Source organism: Mus musculus, chromosome X (genome assembly GCF_000001635.26).
Source record: "Mus musculus strain C57BL/6J chromosome X, GRCm38.p6 C57BL/6J".
Classification (NCBI taxonomy): domain Eukaryota; kingdom Metazoa; phylum Chordata; class Mammalia; order Rodentia; family Muridae; genus Mus; species Mus musculus.
In genome coordinates, this window is record NC_000086.7 from 145,343,178 (window position 1) to 145,369,911 (window position 26,734).

At 40.1% G+C, this 26,734-nt stretch overlaps 1 protein-coding gene across 5 annotated transcripts in view; it reads right to left on the reverse strand.

The window, feature by feature from the left end:
• The window catches only part of Lhfpl1 (lipoma HMGIC fusion partner-like 1), an 82,034-nt gene that overhangs the window by 52,819 nt on the left and 2,481 nt on the right, over positions 1 to 26,734 (reverse strand). The window contains exon 1 of one of the 5 annotated variants that reach the window (XM_006528800.3): positions 5,841 to 5,912. The exons of 2 other annotated variants lie outside the window; for them this stretch is intronic. The gene's annotated coding sequence lies outside the window, so the exon portion shown is untranslated. 2 more of the 5 variants (XM_006528803.3, NM_178358.4) reach the window with 2 other exon arrangements.

Below are 26,734 nucleotides of genomic sequence, written 5' to 3' on the forward strand. Positions count from 1 at the left end.
CCAGCATCATCATCACAACATTTTCTGGACTCATTCTCTCATGTGCGGTGCTCAGAAATCTTCTTAGGTTTGTATGAAAAGTAGTAGCCCTCCATTTACAAATAAGCAAACTGGGGGGTCAGTAAGCCAAATGACTTTCCCAAGGATGATTCATTAAAAGAGTTCTCATTTCTCACTCCCCTAACTACCACCTTCTCCTCCTGGGTAGTGTTCCACTCCACACCCCACATTTCTAATATCACTTTGTATTATTACAAATAAAAGCTTCCTTGGTTTCACATCCACATTTTCAAAAGTATTTCAGATTTGATGGAAGAATTTCAAGGAAGGCAGAGAAGTTAAGAGGAATGCCCATTTCATAAGACATAGAGTATAACAAAAGCATAGGCAGATGCAGGCCCTGTACTTGAACTAATGTCTCCCATTGACATCATTATCTTAAGATGAAAAGTTCTAGCATAACAACTAGGATGAATGGCAGAGAATATGAGACAGAGAAAGAGAGTATAAGCAGTGAGTAGTTCCAGACTATGATATAAGAAAAGGAAGAAAGCCAAGCATAGTGGTACACATAAAAAAATCACAGGACAGGAGAGAGTAAAAGAGTTAAGTTGGGAGTTCGAGGCCATCCTGGACTATGCAGTATGTATTCTCATACATTCTCAGATGTATGAAAATAGACAGGGAGAAAAAGATTCTGATATAATTTGAACCTCATCTGTGAAAAACAAGGCTGTTAAATGAAGTATAACACTAGCAACCATTACCACCTTAATTTTCTTTCAAAAGTGTAATTCTGAAGCCAAGGTATAAGAAATAAAACCCTTAAATGTTAATATAAATGTATCTAGCTAAAGAAAAACTCACTGTCTTTTAGAATTTAAATTAAGTGCTTTAAAGCTGAATTTCCATAAGAGAAATGTGAGTCCTCCTATAGCCAGGCAAGACTCCCAGTGGAATGATACAGACACCAACCCACCCACAAAATTTTCAACCCAAAATTGATCTTGTCAGCAAGAAATGCAGGCAGAGGGAATGGAACAGAAACTGAGGGAATGACCAACCAATAACCGGCCCAACAATGAGATGCATCCCACGGGCAAGCACCAATCCCTGACACTATTAATGGTTCTCTGTTATGCTTGAAGACAGGAGTCTAGCATGGCTGTCCTCTGAGAGGCTCTACCCAGTAGCTCACTCACACAGATGCAGCACCCACAGCTAAAGTGTGGATGGAGCTTGGGGACTCTTATGGAAGAATAGGAGAAAGGATTGCTGGTCCCAAAGAGGATAGGCATTCCACAGGAAGACTGACAGAGTCTACTAACATGGACTCTTGGGGCTCTCAGAGACTGAACCACTAGCCAAAGATCATACATGGGCTGGACCTAGGCCTCCCCACACATGTGTAGCAGGTATGCAGCTTGATCTTCATGTGGGTTCTGAAGTACTGGAATGGGGGTATCCCAAAAGCAGTTCCCTGAAGGTAGCATATGTTCTTCTATCTGGGCTGTCTTATCTGGCCTCAGTGAGAGAAGAAGCACCTAGCCTTGCAAAGACATGAAGCACCAGGGTGGGAGAATACCTGGGAGGGGGGTACCTGATCAGAGAAGGGGAGGGGGGAACATGACCAGGAGGGAGACAGTGAGTGGCATATAAAGTTAATAAGTAAAAAATAATAAAAAAATTAAATTAAAAAAGAGTGGAGTGAACAAAGGCTGCTCAGGACTGGAGGTTTTCTGGAATGTGGAATTTTTTGTGACAAATTCAGAAAATCTGAAACTACCTGGATTGAGATGGCCACCATTATTTAGAATTAGAGTCTTTGCAAGCCAACATCATCAATGGGCAGCAAGTTGAGAAACACTGCCATAGATTAACTGCCTAATGGGTTCTCTCCATGACTCCCATGATATGAGCTTCAAACTGACCAGGAAATTCAATATTGGAAAGATGAGATGTAGATATTTTTGTCTATGTCTCTCTAAATCATGGGTGCTTGACTTACTAGGTGGCAGGAGTTTCGTTGCTTATTTTTTTTTAATCTGGAAAACTAATAAAAGTGGGCTGAGCTTAGCCACAGCTAGACAGAGACTCCGCAGAGCATGTGGAATATGAGTGCATGTTCACAGTGGCTGAGCAGGGAAGCACAGCCTAGCAACCAGTTTTACTTGCATCGCTTGCAATAAACTAATCCCCTTTCTGACAGCCTCCTAAAGCAATCCAAGGGCAAGTTCATTCCCAGAAGAATAAGTCACTTTATTCTTACTTCAATAACTATCGAAAACAATGGCATTCTTCATTTTATCCTAATGCCCTGGCAACTTTGTTTCTCTTTCTCTTTCGCTTACAGATAAACTGCATTATAAAAATCCAGGCAATACCATAGTACTTCCATTGCTGAAGAATTGATGGGTAGAACATTTAATTTGCTGTGATGTGTTCTTTTATTAGTATATTTTCCATCCCTCAAATTGAGTTCTCTATCTGTCTGTGCCTGTCCGCATCTGTGTCTCTTGATCTCTTGCTCTCTCTCTCTCTCTCTCTCTCTCTCTCTCTCTCTCTCTTTCTCCCAACCATTACCCATTTTTTTTCCTTGGGCAATTAATATCAATTAAATTAGAATCATTTTGTGCTAACATTTTGCCCAGTGGAAGAGGTAAGCTGACTCCTGTGCCTAACTCATCTCTTCTCCAGTCGTAATAGAAGGACACCAATCTGTCCATTCCCGTTAAAGCGCATTGTACACATTTTGAGTTAGAAGGAAGTAAAACTGTTCCCAAGGGCAACAGGATTCAGACAAAAGCATCTCTGAGCTGTAGGTGCTGTAGCAAAAATGGCTGCAAACATGTTTGTATGAAGAATAGGTTTATTGGTATTGATGTAAGTAAAGAAGTATGAACAGGTCTTTTTCTTCAGCTTCTAGGCAGGTACATGTATGTACCTCTTCTTCAGTGATGACATATTCTTAGGAAATGAGCAAGATGTATAGACATATATGTCTAATAGATATAGTTCTCTCGTATCAGGCTGGGTAACAGGCATAGACAGTCTACCCATTATAGACCTTTCTCATTTCAACATAACTTTGAAAAAAAATGTAACCGAATCATTGCTCTACAACCTCTTCTGCCACTTATGTTCTTAGAAGCTTTTCCTCTTCTACAATAACAATTGCTCCAAGGTCTTCTGTGCTTGATTCTCCCTCAAGATGATGTCGCTCAATGGGCTTTATTCTCTACCAGTAGCTTTGTGACTCTAAGAACATCTCACTATTTTTGACCTCAGTTTTCAAAACTGCTAAAATGCCTCCTGGGCCTCCCACCTCACCCATCCCTTCTCTCTCTTTTTTTTTTGTCTCTCATAGTAAGACTTGCAAAACCAGATGGGTTGGTTTAGTTTGTTTATTTACCTGGATCTCATCATCCCAAGGTACAGATCATTACAAGCCAATACGAGACTCAATCCAGGAAGCAAGAGAGTAAGTGGATACAGAGAACCACCTGAGCAATCAAAAATTTAGACATTTGAGATGGTTGTTTTGATACAACCTTGCCCCTGAACCTTTGTAGTGCACTCAGTCAACTTAATCAAAAACCTAGAGGGTCACCTCTACATAACAGAGTTAGCTATACAGAGGAGGGGAGAGTTTACAAACAAAACCAAGAAAGCAAACAAACAAAAATGCTACATTAAATACTAGACCATTCTCTTTCTCCAATGTTTGAGGTTGAAAATGTAGGAACTTGGGGCTGGAGAGGTGGCTCAGCGGTTAAGAGCACTAACTGCTTGCTCTTCCAGAGGTCCTGAATTCAATTCCCAGCAACCATATGGTGGCTTACAACCATCTATAACAGGATATGATTACCTCCTCCGGTGTGTCTGAAGACAGCTAGAGTGTACTTACATATATAAAATACATAGATTTTTTTAAAAAGAAAATGTAACTCAGGTGACTTCCCTAAATTCCATATGGGCTTCTCCTGATCCTAAAATGCCACTTCCTGAACACTTATCTGTCTATGCTTTATCAAACAGAGAGGAATCTAGTTGCACAGAATCCCAGTGCCCTATCTTCAGTGGTGGTCTGTTTGTGTAGGGAATTTCCCACAGACTATCAGGCCATTCTAAGCTGCCCCTCAGTTGCTCTTTCAAGATAAGGATAAAGCCTTAGCGACAAGGGAATGAATGATTGGAAAGGCATGCATTTTCCACCACCTTTAGGTTCATAACTACACCATGCTATTGCTATGCAGTGAACCTTCTATTCCAGGTCCTCAGAATAAAATGCCACCACAGCTAACTAGAAGGCAGGTGAAATGGTTTTGCACTCAGTTCAAAATAGCTAGGATGCTGCATGGCACAGGAAAAAAAAAGTCTCTGAATGAAGAGCTCTCTAACTCCCCTGCATCAAAATCACTCTAGATGCTTTTTCAAAGTAGAAATTGTGATCTCTCTCTCTCTCTCTCTCTCTCTCTCTCTCTCTCTCTCTCTCTCTCTCTTTCTCTCTCTCTCTCACTCCCTCGCTCTCACTCACTCTCTCTCCCTCCCTCCCTCCTCAGATTCACCAAACTTGAGTTCATGAGAAATTGCAATTTTTCTGATGGAAACTCAGGACTGAAGAGGGAATACTCATTTAGTGGAAATGAGTGAGATTTTGGAGTCAAATATGATGCAGACTCCTGAAGTCTTCCCCTTAAAGTGGTGTGAATATGGGGTGTGGTGGGGGGAAATCACTTCAACCCTTTGGGTTTCTATTTCACTGGAAACAATGGCATGAAATACAAGTAAACCATATCATACATGGTATATATTACATAACAACAGGGTTGGTATAAATTCTTTTCCATGCTAGCAAAGAAGACAGCATTGTTGAATAATAGAGATAATTTGATGTTACTCAGAAGAAAATCAGCCCTCTCCCACGCCATCCTGTCTCCTTGAATCCCCTCTAACAGTTGTTGCTCCTGGGCTTCTATTTTTCTTTCCCACCAAAAAATAAAACCACTTGGCTAAGTGTTCTTTCTTAGCATGGATTAATAATTAACACCTTTCAGCTTCCTTGTAAATCACATGTGGCACATAGTAGGAACTCACAGCTACCAAATGAATGCCAAGATTTAACTCCAGCCCTACTGACCTCAACATCTGCACATTAGTTTAACCTGATTCTTGTTTCAGTCCTGTAATTTCAATTTAAGCGAGTCTAAGACATTGCCCTACCACATCGGGAAATCAGATCCGTTTTTTACTTGGATAGACAAGTCAGAACAAAATCCCTCCCTCTACTCCCAGGGAAAGTCTGCCTTCCTCTCCTCAGGTTACCAAGTCCCTTGGGGGAACACAGCTTGCTCTTAACCCTTAGGTCTTCAAACCTTGTCAATATGAAATAAGAAACCAGCACTGATCCCCTCATAAGACTAGGCAAACAACCAACTATGAGGAAGTAAAACTACAGCAGGCTGCCCTTGGGAAGAAAACCAACTTCTTTGCGCTTTGACATGAAAGGACAGGAAGCCTGAGAAAGGAAGCAGGCAAGAAGGGCTGAGCAAGGGGAGAGCAAAGCAGGGGTCTCTTCCAGCTGCTTCAGTTGCATTTGCCCAAGCTGCATATTTACCTTCTAACCACGAAGGCTGATTGACTTGTTCCCTTTCGCCTGGTTCAGATTTGAGAAGAGAGAGAGAGAAAATAAGAACTTCTCACAGCTTGTCAGACAGGGATGGGATTCCCAGTTGCTCTTTGCAGTGATGCCTGAAAACCTTGCTTTACCTTTGGGAGAGAGGGGAGGAGTCCAGCTTAATGGGAATTAACTCCAACTACGCTGGAGGCTTCAAACTCACCCTCTGACATGCAGGCACTTGAAGCAGAAACCAGCTCAGCTAGCACTGGGCTCTCACCCTTTCACCACCCACATCCCAGCTGCCAAGGGCTGGCTCTCTCTCTCTCTCTCTCTCTCTCTCTCTCTCTCTCTCTGTGTGTGTGTGTGTGTGTGTGTGTGTGTGTGTAGATGTCTGCCTCTGTCTCCTCTGTCTGCCTCCCTCCCATCTTCCCTCCACCTTCCCCCTTTCTCTCCTTCTCTCTCTCTGCTTCCCCCTCCGCCCTGTGTGTGTGTGTGTGTGTGTGTGTGTGTGTGTGTGTGTGTGTGTGTGTGTGTGTAGCCACTCTATGTCTCTTCCTCACTTGCTGAATGGCAGCTGTGGAACAGAGGTTCTCCCTAACTTTTCCCCGAACACCCAAATAATCTCGACCACAAGTATTAGGCACTCTGGGGCAGAGGGTGGTAGACTGAGAGAATAGAATTTTCCCTCAAACTGTTATCTATTGTTTTGGGGAAAATAATACTCTGATAGAGAAATTTGTGACTCTGTTAACACAACCTGACCTTTAAGAAAACAACTGAGGACTGGAGAGATTTATGTCCATGTATCAAAGTGCTTTCTACACAACCTCAAGACCCATGTTTGCTCCTCAGACCCTATGGTAGAAGGAGAGAACAGATTCTTGAAAGTTGTGCTCCGAACCCCATAAACATGCTCTGGCATGTACGTGCCCATATTCATACTCACATAGGTTTCACACAAACAGGAATAATAATATGTAAAATTAAAAGACACAAAATGATGAAGAACTACGTGTAGTGGCACACAACTGTAATCCCAGTGTGCCAGAGCCTGAGGCAGGAAGATCACAAGTTCAATGCTAACCTGAGTTACCTAGCTAGATGATCGTGAAAACAAACAAAACCCTAAGAACTTACTCAAGCCATACATTGAAAGGGAAGTAATACCTATTGAAATAGGAGTAGAGCCAAACATCAGTGCCCAACTTATCTAACAGCACAGGAACTGCCCTTTTCCACTTGGAAAACAAACTGAGTGATCTGAAAAGGAATGAACCTTGTCTGATGCTCTGCCCCGGGATAATATCATCTCTCAGGTATGAGTATCCCTGGCACACTCTACTTCTTTTTGGAGACCTATCATCATCTCTATTGTGCACTTCTGCGTGTGGCTCTTATTTCCCCTTCAGTCTAGATGCCTTGTGAAAAAGGAACTTGACTCGAACTAAGTTATAAGGAAGAAGACTTAACAGAACAGTCTTAGTGGATCCCAAATATTGATGCTTCCTGATTGCCTTCAAAAGTATGCTCTGAGCACTAGCAATCTTGTATTTCTGCATCTTACAGCAAAAGTACACAAGGCAAAACTAAAGGAATTAGTAGTTTGATATATTCATTGGGCTATAATTATTTAATGAGCCTACTAAACTTTTCTCATCTGCCTAGATACATGCATAAATCCTGCCCTGTCTTTTATCATCTATATTCATGCATATATTCATTTATCAAGCTATTTCCCATCAGCAGTTTTTAACCATGTTTTTTCTTCCCAAACATACTGATAAATGACATTCCCATCTGTAATAAGAGCTTACTGAGGCACTTCCTGCAGGGAGGGCCAGCTGACTTCTTGCATATAACTTGTAGTAGTCTGACATTTAGTAGTATAAGTTCCCTTGAAATTTTAGACACTCTCCCAGTTGTTATCTGCTTAGGAGTCACTGCTTCATATATAGAACTATGTGTGTAAATCAGTTGTTTTCAACTTGTAGGTTTATAGCGGGTTGACCTACCCTTTTGCAGGGGTCACATATCAGGTATCCCGCATATCAGATATTTACATTACAGTTCATAACAGTAACCAAACTATAGTTATAAAGTAGCAACAGCATAATTCTATAGAGTTAGAGGTCAAGACAACATGGAGAACTCTATTAAAGGGGTAGCAGTATCAGAATAGTTGAGAAACACTGATGTAGAGAGGAGTGTTATGCCTTCTTTCATTAAAAATAAGTAAGTATTAACTGTCTTAGTTAAGGTTTCCATGGCTGTAACGAGACACCATGACCAAGGCAAGTCTTATAAAGGACAACATTTAATCGGGGCTGGCTTACAGGTTCACAGATTCACTCCATTATCCTCACTGTGGGACACATGCATGTAGGCAGCCATGGTGCTGGAGAAGGAACTGAGAGTTTGACATCTTGGTCCAAAGGCAAGCAGAAGGAGAATCTTCTGCCCTGGGCAGAGCTTAAGCATAGGACCTCAAAGCCCACCCCCACTGGAATTTACTTCTTCCAACAAGTCACACCCACTCCAACAAGGGCCAAGCCTCTTTAAACAACCACATTAACAGACATATAGAACCTGTATGAGAGATATGGCCGAAAACTTTGGGAGGTGTAGAGTCATTGATTCTTCTCTGTGCTCTTACTTATATAACCTTGCACCTGGTAACTATACTATCACTTGTCACTTGGGGTAACACTATTTGGAACTCAGAGAGGATTTTTTTTTTTTTTGATTTTTGAGACAGGGTTTCTCTGTGTAGCCCTGGCTGTCCTGCAACTCACTCTGTAGACCAGGCTGGCCTCGAACTCAGAAATCTGCCTGCCTCCACCTCCCAAGTGCTAGGATTAAAGGCATGCACCATCACTGCTCAGGGAGGACTTCCTTTTATATGTCCCAATTTTAAATCTCTTCTCAATGAACTTCCATTTCTCTGGAATGGAATAATAGAGGCACATAGGTACATACTAAATAATGAGACAATTTATTGGGCAAATGTTTGTTTTTCTTATTTTTTTTAATTTAATGGTTTAAAATTAATTATCTCAAAAAGAAATAGGTTTCATTGTTATGGGACCAGATTTCTACTTATTTGAATATGCCATTCAGCTGGCATGAAACCCATCCCTATAAGCCTGGGACTCTGGAGGCTGAAACAGGAAGATCCCAAGTTTCTTGCCAATCTAGCCTACATTACATAGACTCTACCACAAAATCAAGACAAAATAAAGCATGGTTTTAAGCCATTCTTCAAAAAGACATTTGGCATAGAATGAGAAATACATACTACTTGTAATATTCTGACGTGATGGAATGATATATAATAGTTATAATAATGTTAAAATTCTTACTGAACAAGGAACAATCAAATCCTCTATTTAATCTATATGAACTAAGAGATACAGAGAACAGATGGATGATAGGTGGTTGTAATTCATGTGTCTGTTCCCATCCCTAATTTTGTAAACAGTGCCTTATACATACAGTAGCATTTCTCAAGCAAGAATAATACTCCCACAACATTTTGCTGTCTAGACAAGGGGTCAACAAGCCAGAGCCAGTGCATGCCAAATCTAGTAGACTGTCTGTTTTTCTAAAGTTTCATGGGCTCACAGCCATAGCATATTCATTTCTGTATTATCTATCGTTGCTTTCATGTTACCATGGCAGAGTTGAGTAGTTGTAAAAAAGGGATCTTATGACCCACAAAGCCTGAAGATTTATTAGCTGGCTCTTTACTGAGAAAATGTGCTGACTCCTGGTAGAGACTCATTATCTATAGATTATGCAAAGACATAGTACTAACTGTAAGGAGAGAGAGGTTAAAATGGAAGAGAGGAAAATGCAAAAAGGAAAAATGTCACTTGGTTCAGCTTTGGTATACTGCCAACCAATCTGGGTGGTTCTTTACATTCTACCGACTAAGAATGAGCTGTAAGAATGAGTGTTTTATTTAGGGTTTCAATTGCTGTGAAGAGACACCAGGACCAAGGCAACTCTTATAAAAGACAACACCTAATTGGGGCTAACTTACAGGTTTAGAGGTACAGTCCATTATCATCAAGGCAGCATCCAGGCACACATGTCACGTGGGAGGAGCTGAGAGTTAGATCTACATCTTCATTCAAAGGAAGCCAGGGGCAGACAGGGCATCCTCAGGTAACTAGGAGAAAGGTTTCAAAGCCCACCCCCACACTGACACACTTCCTCCAACAAGGCCAACACCTACTCCAACAAAGCCACATTTCTTAATGGTGCCATTCCCTGGGCCAGGCATATTAAAACCATCACAAGAGTGTTCACTACAAGCCAGTGAAACCTTCTCTATTCAGCTATCCTTTAAAGCTGTACTTATATTTTTCATATTGTAATTTTTGCTTTAGTTGTAGAGCTATTTATTCTTTCATGGTTACTTCCTTGTTTTCTTTCCTTTTTTATGAAATGTATTATAAATATGGATTCCAAGGAGAGCCCATTTATCTTAATGTCATTTGTACACCCCCATTGCCCTTGAATTGTAAGAGTTTGCATGTAAGTGCTTTTAAACTTTAAAAACACATACACTCCATGACCTGTCACCCATGGGAGTTGAATACAGAAAGATTCCCAGGTCAGTGAAAAAGCTTTAATTCTAGGGGCTGATAAGGTGAGTTGTTTGGTAAAGTGCTTAGCACACATAAATGCCTATGTCTGAATGCTAGTCGTCAAATAAAACTAGCATGGTGATGTGTACTTAGAAGCCCAGTACTAAGGATATAAAAACACACAAATCTTTGGAGATTTATGGCCACACACACCCTATAAAATTTCCCCCAAATTTTTAGCAATATACTGAAAACGTAGAAATGAAACTCATATTTTTAAAACAAACATCAGACCTAGGGACTATGGAGATTGTTCACATGGTACAAGGAAAGAACTAATTCCTCCTCCACTTGTATGTGTTTGTATATGTGTGTACACATAAAAATAAAGAATAAATGTAAAAAACTGAAGAAAATCAGAAGTAACTTATTTACTGAATTCCATGATCAATTGTTGGGACTAAATTGATGGTAAAGGTGACTTCAAGATGAAAGGTTTATTTTGGTTTAGAGTTTGGCTAATACAATTGATTGCGGTAGTGAACATATGGCAACTGGAACTTGTTTATGTCTACATCTATCAAGAACTAGAGTGTATGTTAATGTGGTATGTGCTTATATGTATGAGCATATGCACATGGAGACATGAAGCCTATGCAGAGTGTCTTCTTTGACTACTCTCTACCTTATGGATTGAGGCAGGAACTTTGACTTGAGCCCAAAACTTGCAGATACACAGCTAGTCTCACTAATCAACTTATCTCACTGATCCTATCTCCACATTTTGAGATCTCATCCATCCTTCACATGGGTTCTGAGTAACCAAACTCTAGTCTTAATGCACGCACAGCAAGTGCTTTAATCACTGATGGCTGGGTACCAACCATCCTTAAGTTATGTCTCTCCTCAGTTTAAACCTCTCTGGAAATGCCTATACAGAGATGACCAGAAGTATATGTCTTGGTGATAAGTGACTCTACATCTAACCAAGTTAATAATGAATATAAAGCATCACAGCAATGCTATAGCATAACAGTAAATGTTTCATAACCTCCTTCCGAGTATGAAGATGAGGTGCAATGAAGCACTGACTTGTGACATTACTGATGCTTATGGGCAAATCATGTCAAAGTTAAAGTTACTAGCTTGATGCCATTGAGGGTGAAATTTGGAAGACATACACAATCAACTTTCTTTTTTTATAGAAACAGTTTTTTAATTAAATTTTACTTTTAATTTATTTTTACACTCTATATTCCATTCCCCGCCCCCATCCACACTTAGTCTGCTCCACATCCCACACCTCCTCCCCACCCTACCCTGTCTCCACATCGATGCCCCTACCTTCCACCCCACCTGACCTCTAAACTCCTTGGGGCCTCCAGTTTCTTTAGGGTTAGGTGCATCATCTCTGAATGAACACAGACTCTGAAGTCCTCTACTCTATGTGTGTTAGGGGACTCCTATCAGCTGGTGTATGCTGTCTGTTTGGTGGTCCAGTGTTTCATAGATCTCGGGGTCCAGATTAATTGAGACTGCTGGTCCTCCTACAGGGTTGCCCTTCTCCTCAGCTTCTTTCAGCCTTCCCTAATTCAACAACAGGGGTCAGCTGCTTCTGTCCATTGGTTGGGTGCAAATAACTGCATCTGATTCTTTCAGCTGCTTGTTGGGTCTTTCGGGGGGACAGTCATGATATATCCCTTTTTGTGAGTGCTCCATAGACTCAGTAAAAATGTCAGGCCTTGGGACCTCCCCTTGAGCTGGATTCCACTTTGGGCTGTTGATGGACCTTCTTTTCCTCAGGCTCCTCTCCATTTCCATCCCTGTAATTGTTTCAGACAGGAACAATTTTGTGATAGCCAGAAGCTGGAAACAACCCAGATGTCCCATGACAGAATTTACACAATGGAATACTACTCAGTTATTAAAAATGAGGACATCATGAGTTTTGCAGGCAAATGGATGGAACTAGAAAATATCATCCTGATTAAGGTAACTCAGACCCAAAAGGACATGTATGGTATGTTCTCACTAATAAGTGGATATTAGCCGCCCCCCCCCAAAAAAAAAACTCTACAGAATACTCAAGATACAGTCCACAGAACTCCAAAAACTCAACAAGCTGAAGTGCCCAAGTGAGGACTCCTCAGTCCCACTTGGAAGAGAGAAGAAAGCAATCACAAGTGGGGAGGGAGGGAGGTACATGGGAGGGAAAGTGGATGGGGGTGAGGGGAGGGAAACCTTATCTGATATTGGGTGAGGGAAAAGGACTGAAACCCTGAGGTCCAGAAGAAAGAATGTAAACAGGCAACATTTGGATGTAGGAGGTGGGGGGATCCCCCAGAATGCACCAGAGACCTGGGATATGAGAGACTCCCAGGACTCAAAGGAAGGGACCTTATATGAAATGCCCTAGAGTCGGGAGAGGGAACTTTTAGAACCCACCTCCAGCAGGAAGCCAGGACATCAAGTGAGGGATGGGGTTTCCATCCCACAGTCACATCTCTGACCCACAGTCAACTTCACAAGCTAGTATAAATTAGCTCCAAAACACCACTGGAACGTACAGTTATAAAGAAAAACACACACAGCACAGTTTTAACTTTTATCAATTTATAGGCTACATACACTATTAAAACAGAGCTACCTTACATATACATTGGTTTCTCCCCAACCACACACTATATTAGCACTGAAACATTATAAAGATGTTTTCTTGGGTACCAATTCTTAGCATGCAATTTATGTGTTACTTGGATGTAAAACAAAAATAAAGTTACTCCTGTTCATGTTGCTTATTTTAACAGCCTTTGAAGGAAGATATTTATGATATTTATAACAGATGAAAATAAACCAGAACTCCTTCTTTAAAAACTTAACCAATGTACCAGATATTTTGTTCAAATTATGTAGAATAAGTTAAACTAAATTAAATTATATTTGTTGCCATTAATACATGTTCATTGTAAACTATAATTTAAAAGCAAATTTAAAGAACATTTCCATTGGGATGTTAATTTTTTTAAAAATTATTATATATAGTACAAAGATTCATCACTCATGCTGATTGTTGCCAACAGCAACCAGTGAACATTAACTGCCTTCATTTGAAAGTGTCTGCTCTAAACTTCATATGTTATCAGTGTAATGATGGTAGCTTTAGGGATTGATAAGAAAAATGTGGCTTCAGTTAGTATTCAGACTCTAGCCTTTCCACCTTTGGCTGTGTGAGGACACAATGATCCTTCCCTATAGCCGTTCAACTTTGTTGTTTGAAGATTTTATTTTTCTGTTCAATAAGATTCAGAAATAAGTCCCAATTTTCAAAGAAGAGTCGCCTTCACCAGAAACTCAATCTTCTGATGCTTTGTGGATATCTGATCCTCCAGAACTATGAGAAAATATATTCTTTTTATCACAAATAACTAGAAAAATTTATGTTGTATTAACACAAACAAATTAAGCAGTTTGGGAATGTCCAACACTGTAGAAATCTCAAGAAGCACAGAGTTAAGAAGATAGACAGGGACCATTGCCTTATAATATTTACATTCTTATCAGGAAGATAGAGAAGGTTAAATAGGAAAATAATCAACATAGGAATAGTAACAAACTCTATGGGGTACAATAATATATCTTAAATGAAGCCATTAGGGAAGGCTTCTCTGATGTACCAAAGGATAATAAAGGCTTGACAGTGAAATAGCTCCCAAAGGCTTAGAATTATAGTCTAATGGCTCTTGAATTTTGAGAAGGTTGCATGTAAATGCTTTCAAATAATATATATATATATGTGTGTGTGTGTGTGTGTGTATATTCCATGATCCATTAACCATGGGCACTTAATATAGGAAAATACTCCAGTAAGTTAAAGATTTTAGTTCTAGGGGCTAGGAAAATGACACAGTTGTTAGAATGCTTGCAATGAGGACCCGAGTTTGAACCCTAACAGCCATGTAATAAAGCTTTCTTTGGTGATATATGTCTAGAATCTCATCACTGAGGATGTGGAAACACATGTATTCCTGAAACCGTCTGTCCAAAGACATCATATAAATTTTCTTTAAAAGTTTTAGTTCTATACTGAAAAGTTATGTGTGAAACTTACATATTCTACATGAAAATCAAAACTGGGAACTGGTGATATTTCTCAATGAGGAAGCCTCTTGCCAACATGTCACTATGGTCCATGTTGGTCAAACTATGTCCTGAGGCGGCAGTAATATGGTCTACATGGTCCTGGTTTTTCAAGAACATAAAATACAAGATTGAAGAAGTGTCTTGGAGTTTTACTGATGAGAACAGATACCATGACCCAGGCAACTCTTATAAGGACAACATTTATTTGGGGCTGGCTTATGGATTCAGAGTTTCAGTTCATTATTACCAAGGTGGGAGCATGGCTATGCCAAGGCAGGTATGGTGCAGGAGGAGCTGAATATTCTATATCTTCATCTGAAGGCTGCTAGCAGAAGACTTGCTTCCAGGAAGCTAGGCTGAGAGTCTTAAATTCCACTCCCACAATGACACAACTACTCCAATAAGGCCACACCTACTCCAGTCAGGCCTTACTCACCACCTAATAGTGCTATTCTATGGGCCAAGCGTATACAAACCATCACAAAAAGTAATGGAGTCTTGTACCTTAGTTTTTGAGGATGGGTAAATTCAAATAACATGTTCCTTTAAGGATTCCTGGAGAGACCACTTTTAGAAGTTGTAAAGGTGATACCTAAGAAATAATTGATATCCCAAAATGTTGGAGAGAACAAAACCATGGGATGTCAAGCAAAGAAAGCTGCATGCCTGCTGGAGCTAACTCCCAAATGAAGCACTGTAATGATACAGGCAGCTGAACTGGAGTACCGGGGCTACTTATGCCCTTTGAAAATGAAAAGTTGTAGATGTTCATGATTTGATGTTTGGCCTGCTGGGTTTCAGCCTTGTTTAGGTTTGGATTTTTTTTTCTTGCTCATGACCTGTTGGTTTGGGAAAGTATGCTTTACATCATTGTGTACAAGTGTACAGGGGTTCATGGTGCATGGTTAGTCTGAAGAGATGTTGAAGTTTTGAATAATGGTGAAGACTTTGGAAATTAGACTGAATGCATTTTGTATAAAAAGATAACAATGAAGCCAGGTATGATAGTACATGCCTGTAATCCCAGCACTTGCGAGGCAGAAACAGGTGGGCTTCTGTGAGTTCTAGGACAGCCTGATCTACAGAGCTAGTTCTAGGACAGCCAGGGCTACACAAAGAAACCCTATCTCAAAAAGCAATAACCACAACATAGGAAAAGTATGGGGACTCCAAGTAGAATGACATAGTTTGAGGGGTGTGAAATGTCATGCATAGACTCAAATTTTTGAATACTTGGTCCCAAGCTAGTAATGCTAATGTTTGAGAAAGCAGTGGAACCTTTAAGAAATGGAGGCTTCTTGAGTAGATGGGGGTCAATGGAGCAATCATTGAGGCTTTGTATACATTTACCACATACAATTCACTCTCTACTTCCTGAGGCTGGATACAACGTAACTAGACAGCCTGGTCCTGCCACCATGTCTTCCCTACCAGGTTTCATTTCACTCTCATCATAATAGACTTTACCCCTCTGAAACTGTAAGTGAAAATTAATCTTTTGTTCTTTAAGTTGACCTTCTATCCCAGCAATAAAAAATGTGTAAGATAAATTAGAAGCAATAAAGATCTAAAAGAAACTGAATGGAACTGTCATGGCATGTCGAGAAGTTGGAAGATCAGTGGGGGTCAGTCATGGTAAAATGGAGACTGGTGCCAGGTGAAACTAGAAAGATAGACGGCAGAAGAAGAGTTTCTTTTATACGGGATGCCTATAAACAATTTCATGGTAGCAAAAAAAAAAATCAGAAATAAATACTGTGTCAAAACAGGATAAAGCATAAGTGCCTATGACCCTTGTTTTTATGGTCTTCCCCTCAAAGACTGACCACATGACCTTTGACATATCTCTGTGGAAACTGGATTAACTACAGGAAAATATCTACCAATTTTGTACTTTTACCTCAGGGATTTCTTGGAACTACTATTAACATGCTTAGTTAAAAATAGAAGTCATTATCCTTGACAGTTTGACATTCCACCTGGCTTTCTGGTCTGGCATAGCTCCGACTAAAGGGAAGCCATGGAGTGCTTTAATAGGCTTTCAACATACTTAGGAGCTATCTTTTAATCAAGTCCATAAAGCTGTAGTATAGACAATCCAAGGCTACAGTTTTTATTCCTCAAAACTTCCTTTTTCTCTCAGTGAGCATCTTGCATTTAGAACCCCTAAACTTCAGTTTCCATACTTCTTTTGATTTCTGCATTTACAGTACCCTGTACTGAACTGGTTATCAAATTGGTTTGCCTAGAAGCAATCCACCCTCTCATGCTCTAGTCAGTGAAAGATTCTGTAGAATCCAATTTCTAAAGTGGCAACCTGAATCAGAGTTCAGAACTCAAAGGAAATGGCCTGTCAACACTCTCAATGATATTTTCTCTGCCATTCTTCCCCTCCCCAGGTCACTCACTACAAAAGCTTCATATTCTTTTGATTGTCTCTTACTGAATCATTCTACAAGTCTGTATATAAAGTGATTGGTTTCACTGCAGCATCTGCATGCACATACGTCACTATCTTTCATCATACTTTCTTATGAAGCCTTTCTAATGCTACCATCCTTGATAACTGAATGCTGTAGACAAGTATTTTCATTTTCCAATCCACTCCAATTAATTTTCTACTGAATAATGTAATTTGGTGTTAGAAAAAAATCTATGAAACAATAGAGATAGCATTCAGGGGGAAATATTATTTTTTACCTCTGTCTCCTGATACAAGTCACAGAACTTTGAGAATTGGGCTATCTGAAATGCAGGCTGATTTGGAGATATCCAATCAGTTCCTACAGCTTTCCTATACTTTTCTGATTTTATTGAATGGTGTAGCTTTTCAGGTTAACCCACAAACCTGGGCCACACTAACACAGAAGGATTCAGGCATGTGCAGGAAGGGATGGAGGAGAATGGAAGGATGGAAGGGAGGAAGGAAGGAAGGATGGAAGGGAGGAAGGAAGGAAGGGAGGAAGGAAGGAAGGAAGGAAGGGAGGGAGGGAGGGAGGGAGGAAGGAAGGAAGGAAGGAAGGGAGGGAGGGAGGGAGGGAGGGAGGGAGGGAGGGAGGAAGGAAGGGAGGGAGGGAGGGAGGAAGGGAGGAAGGGAGGGAGGAAGGAAGGAAGGAAGGAAGGAAGGAAGGAAGGAAGGAAGGAAGGAAGGAAGGAAGGAAGGAAGGGAAGGAAAACATAAGTGTGTCTACCATATCAAAGAGATACAACTCAAGAAACAGAACAGTTTTCTCCACAGCGGTGATCTGATAGAACAATTGGCCTTCCAATGGAGATAGCACTACCAGGAAGATAATTTGCCCTCAAAATACCATAAAGCAACAGCTGCTCAAAAAAGACCTCAAAATAAGAAAAGTTCTGGCCAACAAACCTCAGCTTTGAACTTTGGGTAAATTTTTGGTGTGAGGTTAATGCACTACTACAGGTAATATTTGGGCAATATGTCTGCCATCTTATAATATAGATAATGTTTTTCTTAGCAATGAAAAAATTCATTCCACCTCTTCCTGGGTTGTATTTATTATTATTATTATTATTATATTTATTATTCCCAGGGACATCATATATCCAAAAACTGTTCTAAAAATATTGTATCTAGAAGACCTTACAAAGAGCCTATCCCCAAGAATATTTGCTGGAAACTTTCAGGAACTATTGTCCAATCTTTGCCAACAGGGCTTCTGTGAGGAATCATCAAATGTAAAGAGAAAACTTAATCCTCAGAAGAAATCATCTTCTTAGAACAAAAAGCTGATGTTTAGAAAAGTTCCTGGCTTTATTATGTTAGATTTCAAACTTGGGACAAATGGGTAAGGTGTCCATTACCATATCAAAGTGGGTATTGGCCTCCAGGTTCTCGTGGCATCCCTCAGTACCTACCTGTTATAGTCTGCCAGACTGGCATACCCTACCCCTTACCCTGAACTCTTCAACTGAGGGAGGGTGAGCTGTTCTTCCCCAGATAATTCAGCCATTCTGGTTACCTGTCCTTTTTGTACCTTTGGCTTGGTGGCTGCTGCACCTGGTTACCCTCTCTCCCCCCTCCCTTTCCCTTCCTCTTCCTTGCCCCCATTCTTCCCACGTGGCCTAGTTCCATCTGTTCATATCCACTCTAGACTCTGCCAGATGTCCCTGCCTCTGGCTAGCTCTCCGTTTTATGTACCATAAATTTTCCCCTCCACATATCTAGGAGTAGTCATGTCTTTTCTTTTCCTTTATATTTGCTTTCTTTTAAATTAAGTTTGTATTTTTGTTTTTCTATTGAGAGAGAGAGAGAGATGAATATGAAGTTGGTCTGTAGATATGTAGCAAGGTGGAGAGGATCTAGGTGGAGTTTGGGGAGGGAAAATATGATCAAAATATATTGCATAAAAATTAAGAAAAGGCTTCCCCAAACCCACAGAACTCTTAGGTCTCCTAAATGATGGATTTGGAAAAGGACTTAGAGAAAGAAGACAGGCTGAGTGAGAACCTAAAAGAAGGGTGAAAATGGATATGAAGGAATAACAGAGGTATGTATCGAACCTAAATTTCTTTTTGAAGATGAGTGTGTAAGGATATCCCTCTATAAGTTAGAATAAAATGGTATGCAGCCATGTTCTTGCCTAGCCATGCCATCTCCTTGACAAGAAAGCAAATCACTGAGTCCAGCATGACTATAGGTTCAAAGCATCTTTAGAAGTTCTTAGAAGAGATGTGTAGCATACATGAAGTTATGTGGGTCTAAAGATGAAACAAAGGTTCTGGGATGAAATTTCATATGCAAGATGATAATCCTAAAAGTAGATGATATGATACTGGTATTTATTAAATGAAAAGATTCACTAATGATACTGATCAGTTGACAGAGTGCTTGGCTACTATGAATAAAACACTGGGTTCGGTGTTCAGGAGCACTAAACTGGTTGCTGTGAGACACACATATAATCCCAGCACTTGGAAGGTAGAGGCAAGTGGATATGAAGTTCGTGGAAATCCTCAGCTATATGGTCAGTGAGGCTAGATTGTGATATATGCAACCCTCTATCTTTCCAGAATAAACTAACAATAAGCCATGAGGACCAAAGACAGAAGAAAGGAATGGGTGAAATCAAGGACTTGTGGAGGAGACAAATATTGTTCAATGAGTACTCTTAGCTTCCTGTTTCGTGCATACCACGGCCTCTTAATGATGAGTGTAGGTCAGGAAGGACAGACTCAGTCAGGAAGGATGTGGTGATGTGAGGGCAATGTGATGAAGGAGGCAGAGTGGTAAAACATCCTTTCATTTTGAGTGCTTTATCGACCAGCTGTTATCCGGAGATAACCAAGGATGAGCTGAGAAACCAATCTCACTCAGAAATGCAACTATCCTTCCAGCTTCTGTAAAAGTGTTTTCCATTTTTAAGAATTTTAATGTATGACTCAGTATAGCTAAAACTTGCCTTTCTTGACATCCACCCATCACCTCTAACTCTCTGACCACCTCATGTTGTCCCCACCCTACCCCCTGGAATTTAGAGAAATCTCAAGGAATGGAATGAAAAGTAGTATCAAGTTCAATATTTTTCTCCTTGACTTTTGTGGACTACCATAAGCTAAATTATTATTTTGGGAATCACTCTATAAGTCTAAAACTCCTGAATACCTTTAAGCCCAGCACTCCCAGGAAGCAGAGCTAGGTGGATCTCTCTGAGTTCAAGGCCAGCCTTGTCTACAGAGCAAGTAACAGGTCAGCCAGAGCTATACAGAGAAACCATGTCTTGTAAAATCAACCAGCCAAAGAAACCAACAACAAAAAGAGAGAAAGAAAGAAAAAGACTCTTTTTTTTAACCATAATCAGTCATTTCACCTAGAGGTTAATTTCCCTATTTATGAAAATCTTTACTACACTAAAAATCATCGGGAATGGGTCACTCATTAAGTTGAAAAATTATTTAAAGAACACTTCTTATTATTATTACTTTATGCGACAACTAAACTTGTTCTTCAGTGAATTGTTTAGCATGCAAATATGGCAGGCCCTGGAAAAGGAATAAAAGACAAGCTCACACACATTCGTATAGTGACTACATGCAATGAAGTACATGGATCATGATCATGGATCAGAAGGGGACATTCTTTCATTGATCTTAGAATAGGATGCTGGGGGCTGGATAGGAAAAACTCATATTATATGGAATATTTACGAAACACTGTGAGGAAAATTTGACTTCAGACCTAAAAGTATCAGAGGGATTTCACTGTATAAAGATCAGTGATAAGAAAATTCTGGATGGAAAAGAACTGCAAATAGTGCAGCCTCATGGTATAAAAATGATCTGCATGCTGAAGGAAATAAAAATCAGATTTAAACTGACTAAAAATTCTGAAAGTGCAGTTCAACCTCTACCTAAACCAAAGGAACTGGAAAGGGTCCAAACACCTATCCACCCAAAACCATAGAAAGCATTGTATATATGGCCATAAACATTTGGGACCTTGGAGTAGTCACTATGCTTTAAATATTATGCCAAAAGCACAAGCAACAACAACAACAAAAAGGAGATGGAATTCAGCAAATTTACAGTGTTTTGAATATCAAAGGGTACTATCAGAAGGGGGAAGAAGATAACTTATCACAAAATGCGGAAAATGCTTACAAATACTTGGCTATGATAAGGGCCTGTGATGTGGAGTAACTAAACAACAAAAAGAATATGAATAGAGATTTCGCTGATTAAGATCTGTTTCAAGCAGAGGAGAGGAGGGGAGGATAGGAGATTTGCTGAGGAGAAACTGGGGAGTAACATTATAAATGTAAATAAATAAAATAACCCAGAAAAGAAAAATAGAAAAAAATTAGTCCCTTGGATAAATACAAATGTGTTCTCTCCCAGGCACGATGGAGTAATAGGTAAAGTTTCTTTAGGGATGGAGGAAACATTCTAAAAGGAGATAATGCCAACAACCGCATGAGTCAGTAGGAAAAGTTATGATCCACTTTAGGCGGGACAATTATATTCTACGTGGTTCCCACCTCCATAATATTATGTGACAGGTAGTGAAAGAGAAAGGGAGGAAAGGATGTCATCTGCCTAAAGCCACATGAAAATTCTAAATGTAGTCCCATCAACCTTTAGGCTGAATGACTGAGCAGCTTATTTGACTTCTTTGAACCAGGCACAGCTCTTTGCTTGTCCTTTTATAACCTACACTTCAAAACCAGAGAACAAAGACTCGTAGCAATTTATGGATAGAGAGAACAGCTGTCTGCAGAAAAAGAAGGTGTGGAGTTGTGTGGGTGGGGAGGTAGGAGGGGCTGTGGCAGCTGGGGAAGGATCAGAACACAGTATCTGAAAAATTGTTGATGAAAAAATCAGTAAACAAATAAGGGTGGTCCCTGTACCCTCCCTAGTCATAAATACGATAACAACGTCTGCCAAATCATTAGCACACTTTGACCACAACTTTTCCTGACACTCAAAAAGAAATCCAAAAAGTAAAGAAATGGGAACAGAAAAATGGAGAGAGGCTATTTTCTTTACCAAAATGACATGGGTGTTCATAATGGACCTCATGCTCAAACTGTGACTAAGGCATTACCTTGGCTAACTTTAACACCTGCATTTATTAAATGCTTAGTATGAGCAGGACAGTATGTTATGTGAGTATGCATCAATTATCATAGTTTGATTTTTTCCCACATATTTTTAATTAAGATATTTTCTTCATTTACATTTCAAATATTATCCCAAAAGTCCCCTATACACTCCCTCCACCCTGCTCCCCTACCCACTCACTCCCACTTCTTGGCCCTGGCATTCCCCTGTACTGGGGCATATAAAGTTTGCTAGACCAAGGGGCCTATTTTCCCAATGATGGCCAAGTAGGCCATCTTCTGCTACATATGCAGCTAGAGACACGAGCTCTGGGGGTACTGGTTAGTTCATATTGTTGTTCCTCCTATAGGGTTACAGACACCTTCAGCTCTTGGGTACTTTGTCTAGCTCCTATATTGGGGGCTTTTTAATAATAATCCATTGAGGACTTTTGCACAGTTTCTACTCAATTTCACACCTGTTCAAACTGGTGCAAAATTAACTAACAATCTTACCTCAGATGTCAAATAATAAGAACTATGTTCCATGTATGTAAACTTTCTCTTACTGCCACAGAATACAAGCTTGTCCCTCTGACACTGAGAAGTGTTCTTTGTAGAGACAGGAGAGAGTGCAGCAACACTCTTCTATAAGCTCCAAGTATGCACAAAATGTCTCCTATTTTTTATCTGGTAAATTACCCACATGAAGTCCTTGAAAGGACAGGGTAAGAATGAATTTGTCAGCACAGTTCTAGATTTAGTTGCTTCCGTCACTGTGGGGAGAATCATAACTCCAAGGTTGTCTTCTAAGTGCTCATACTTAACAAATACAGGTATTTTGATGATAGGCTGGCTTTTATGAGGTTATTTTCTCAATTGAGGTTCCCCATCTTAGGTGAGTCTAGCTTGTTTCAAGCTGACAAAAAAAAAAAAAAAAAAACAAAGCAAAAACAACTAACACAACAGTGCTCAGTACTTTTAGGCTAAGTAACACAAATCTGAAACTCCATGCACAGTGAATGATAACTGCTCTTTTCCTCTTTTTCATTGCTTCAGGCAACACCTACTCCAACTCTGCTTTCTCCTTCTAAGGGTTTGAACATGTTAGATATATAAGTAGAATTTATGAAGGATTTGCTTTTTTTGTGGCTGAGTCATTTTGCTTTCTCTTACTTCTTTTGCATATGTTGCCAGAAGCAGGATTATTGGATCATTTAGTAGCTCTTGAAACAGTCTCAATATGTATTTCATGCCAGCCTCTACCTTCTGAACATCAGAACATCCAAAATGTTTTTGATAGCGCTTGCATCATTTACATCTCCAGTACCAGTGCACAATAATTGTCATGACTCTTCCTCCTTTTCAAAACTCTTCTGGCTTGTCTTGTAATATTATGTTGAACTGCAATGATAAGAGTTGTCATCTTTACCCAGATGTCCCTCAGCAGAGGAATGGATACAGAAAATGTGGTCCATTTACACAATGGAGTACTACTCAGCTATTAAAAACAATGAATTTATGAAATTCCTAGCCAAATGGATGGACCTGGAGGATATCATCCTTAGTGATGTAACCCAATCACAAAAGAAGTCATTAGATTTGCACTCACTGATAAGTGGATATTTGCCCAGAAACTTATAATACCCAAAATACAATTTGTAAAACACAAGAAAATCAAGAAGAGGGAAGACCAACGTGTGGATACTTCATTCCTCCTTAGAATAGGGAACAAAATACCCATGAAAGGAGTTACAGAGACAAAGTTTGGAGCTAAGAGGAAAGGATGGACTATCCAGAGACTACCCCACCGGGGGATCCATCCCATAATCAGCCACCAAACCCAGACACTATTGCATATGCCAGCAAGATTTTGCTAAAGGGACCCTGATGTAGCTGTCTCTTGTTAGGCTATGCCAGTGCCTGGCAAATACAGAAGTGGATGCTCACAGTCATCTATAGGATGGAACACAGGGCCTCCAATGGAGAAGCTAGAGAAAGCACCCAAAAGGAGCTGAAGGGGTTTGCAACCCTATAGGTAGAACAACAATATGAACTAACCAGTACCCCCCAGAACTCGTGTCTGTAGCTGCATATGTAGCAGGAGATGGCCTAATCGGCCATCATTGGGAAGAGAGGCCCCTTGTTATTGCAAACTTTATATGCCCCAGTACAGGGGAACACCAGGGTCAAGAAGTGGGAGTGGTGGGTAGGGGAGCAGGGCCGGGGGTATAGGGAACTTTGCATTTGAAATGTAAATGAAGAAATATCTAATAAAAAAAGAATAAAAAAAGAGTTTTCATCTTTTTTTTCTTGTTCCTTATACTGGAGGAAAACTTACATCAGATCAGCAAACTTGACCATAGTATAGGTTTTCATTTAAGACCCTTATTGTGCTGATAGTTTCTATCTATTCCCAGCTGGAGTGGCTTAATCACAAATGGGTATTGAATCTCACCAAATGCTTTGTAATATTTAAGTTGATTATGCATTCTCTGCTGTTGATTGTGTTAATGCATGTATTACACAGATTGAATCCTTTATATATTGAATTATCCTTTCTTTCTCTAGAGTAAATGCCACTTGGTCATGATGTATCATTCCGTTAGTGTTCTTTTAATTCAACTTGCTGATACCTCATTAAAGAGTCTTATATAGTAATTAATTATGAATATTTTTGAAAGATCTTTATTATTATTGGAGCATTCTCCTTTCTTTTAATCACTCTGTTCAGAATTCTTATTTCCTTATGATTCAATTGTGGTAAATTGCACATTTCTAGAAATTCATCCATTTCCTTGAACTTATGAAATGTGAAGGTAAACAGTTGTTTATAGTACTCTATTATATCTCCATTGTAATTCTTTGACATCAGCTGTCTCTGATATTGCTTACCACTAAAACCTGAGCTATGTTTAGCTTCTAATTCTTTTAGTCTGGCTCTCACCTTGGGCCAATACTGTGCTGTAACCTTCATATTCAGAGCTGGTTTCACTCAAAACCAGTGGAGATTTTTTTTAACTACTTCTTTTAAAGCTAAAAAAAAAAACAAAAGGAAACTTATAAAATGAAGATTCCTGCTGGATCTATAAGCAGCTTGTCTATAAGGTGGTCCTCCTCAACTAACATCACTCTCCTTCTTCATAGGGCACTTTATTGCTTGTATTTACATGCATATATCTCCAGGCTGTACTTGGGTCTTTGACCAGATGTCACCTTTCAAAGTAATTGCTTGGAGTGCAGATCTCTCTTTACAACAAGAATATCTTTATTTATGAAATTCTAAGACAAATAGATGGATCTGGAGGATATCATCCTAAGTGAGGTAACCCAATCACAAAAGAACACACATGATATGCACTCATTGATAAGTGGATATTAGCCCAGAAGCTGAGAATACCCAAAATACAATTTGCAAAACACGTGAAAATCAAGAAGAAGGAAGACCAAAGTGTGGAAACTTTGATCCTTTTTAGAAGGGGGAACAAAATACCCATGGAATGAATTACAGAAACAAATTTTGGAGCAGAGACTGAAGGAATGACCATCCAGAAACTGCCCTACCTGGGGATCCATCCCATAAACAGCCACCAAACCTAGACACTATTGCAGATGCCAACAAGAGCTTGCTGACAGGATCCTGATATAGCTGTCCCCTGAGAGGCTTTGCCAGTGCCTGACAGAAGAAGTGAATGCTCACAACCATCCATGGGACGGAACACAGAGTCCCCAATAAAGGAGCTAGAAAAAGTATCCAAGGAGCTGAAGGGGTCTGCAACCCCATAGGGGGAACAATATTAACTAACCAGAACCCGCAGAGCTCTCTGGGAGTAAACCACCAGTCAAAGAAAACACATGGTGAGACTCATGGCTCTACCTGCAAAAATAGCAGAGGATGGCCCAGTCAGTCATCAATGGGAAGAGAGGCCCTTGGTCCTGTGAAGGTTCTATGCCCCAGTATAGGGGAATGCCAGGGCTAGGAAGCAGGAGTGGGTGGGTTGGGGAGCAGGGAAAGTGGGGAGGGAATAGGGAATTTTCGAAGAGGGAATTATGAAAAGAGATATTTGAAATGTAAATAAAGAAAATAGTAAAAAAAAAAAAATCCGGAGGCAGTGGCAGGTGGATTTCTGAGTTCAAGGCCAGCCTGGTCTACAGAGTGAGTTCCAGGACAGCCAGGCTATACAGAGAAACCCTGTCTCAAAAAAAAAAAAAAAAAAAAAAAAAAAAGAATATCTTTGGCTTCCTTCTCTTCTCCCTGCAGTGGACTGAGAATGGAGGCTTTGTGTCTAAGTCTTTCCCAGTCTTAGGCTACAAAGGCAGGGGAGTCGTTTCCTGACCAAAATTAGAGTAAGATACATGCAAGAGTACAGCCACTCATTGTCCCAAAGATGGGTACATTTAGAGAGGTCAGGAGGCCTGAGGTAAAATAAACTACTGGGAAGAATATGGGCAATTTGACCACAAAGCTCCCACTGACATCCTACTTTGCTTTCTGTTGCTATGATAAATACTAGGACCAAACACAACATGGAAAGGAACAATTTTCTTTCATCTTATAGTTTACAGTCCATCATCAAGAGAAGTTGAGGCAGGAACTTACGACAGGAACCTGGAGAAAACCGAAGCAGAAACTGCTTACTCGTGTGTTTCCTCTGGCTTGCTCAATTATTTTTCTTACTCAGTTCAGGCCTCCTGCCTAGGTATGGTGCTGTCCACAGTGGAGTCTACCTCTTCTACTAATAAGCAATTAAGAAAATGCCCCATAGGTCCATAGGCCAGTCTGATAGAAGCTTTCTCTCCACTGAAGTTCCCCTTTTCTAGCT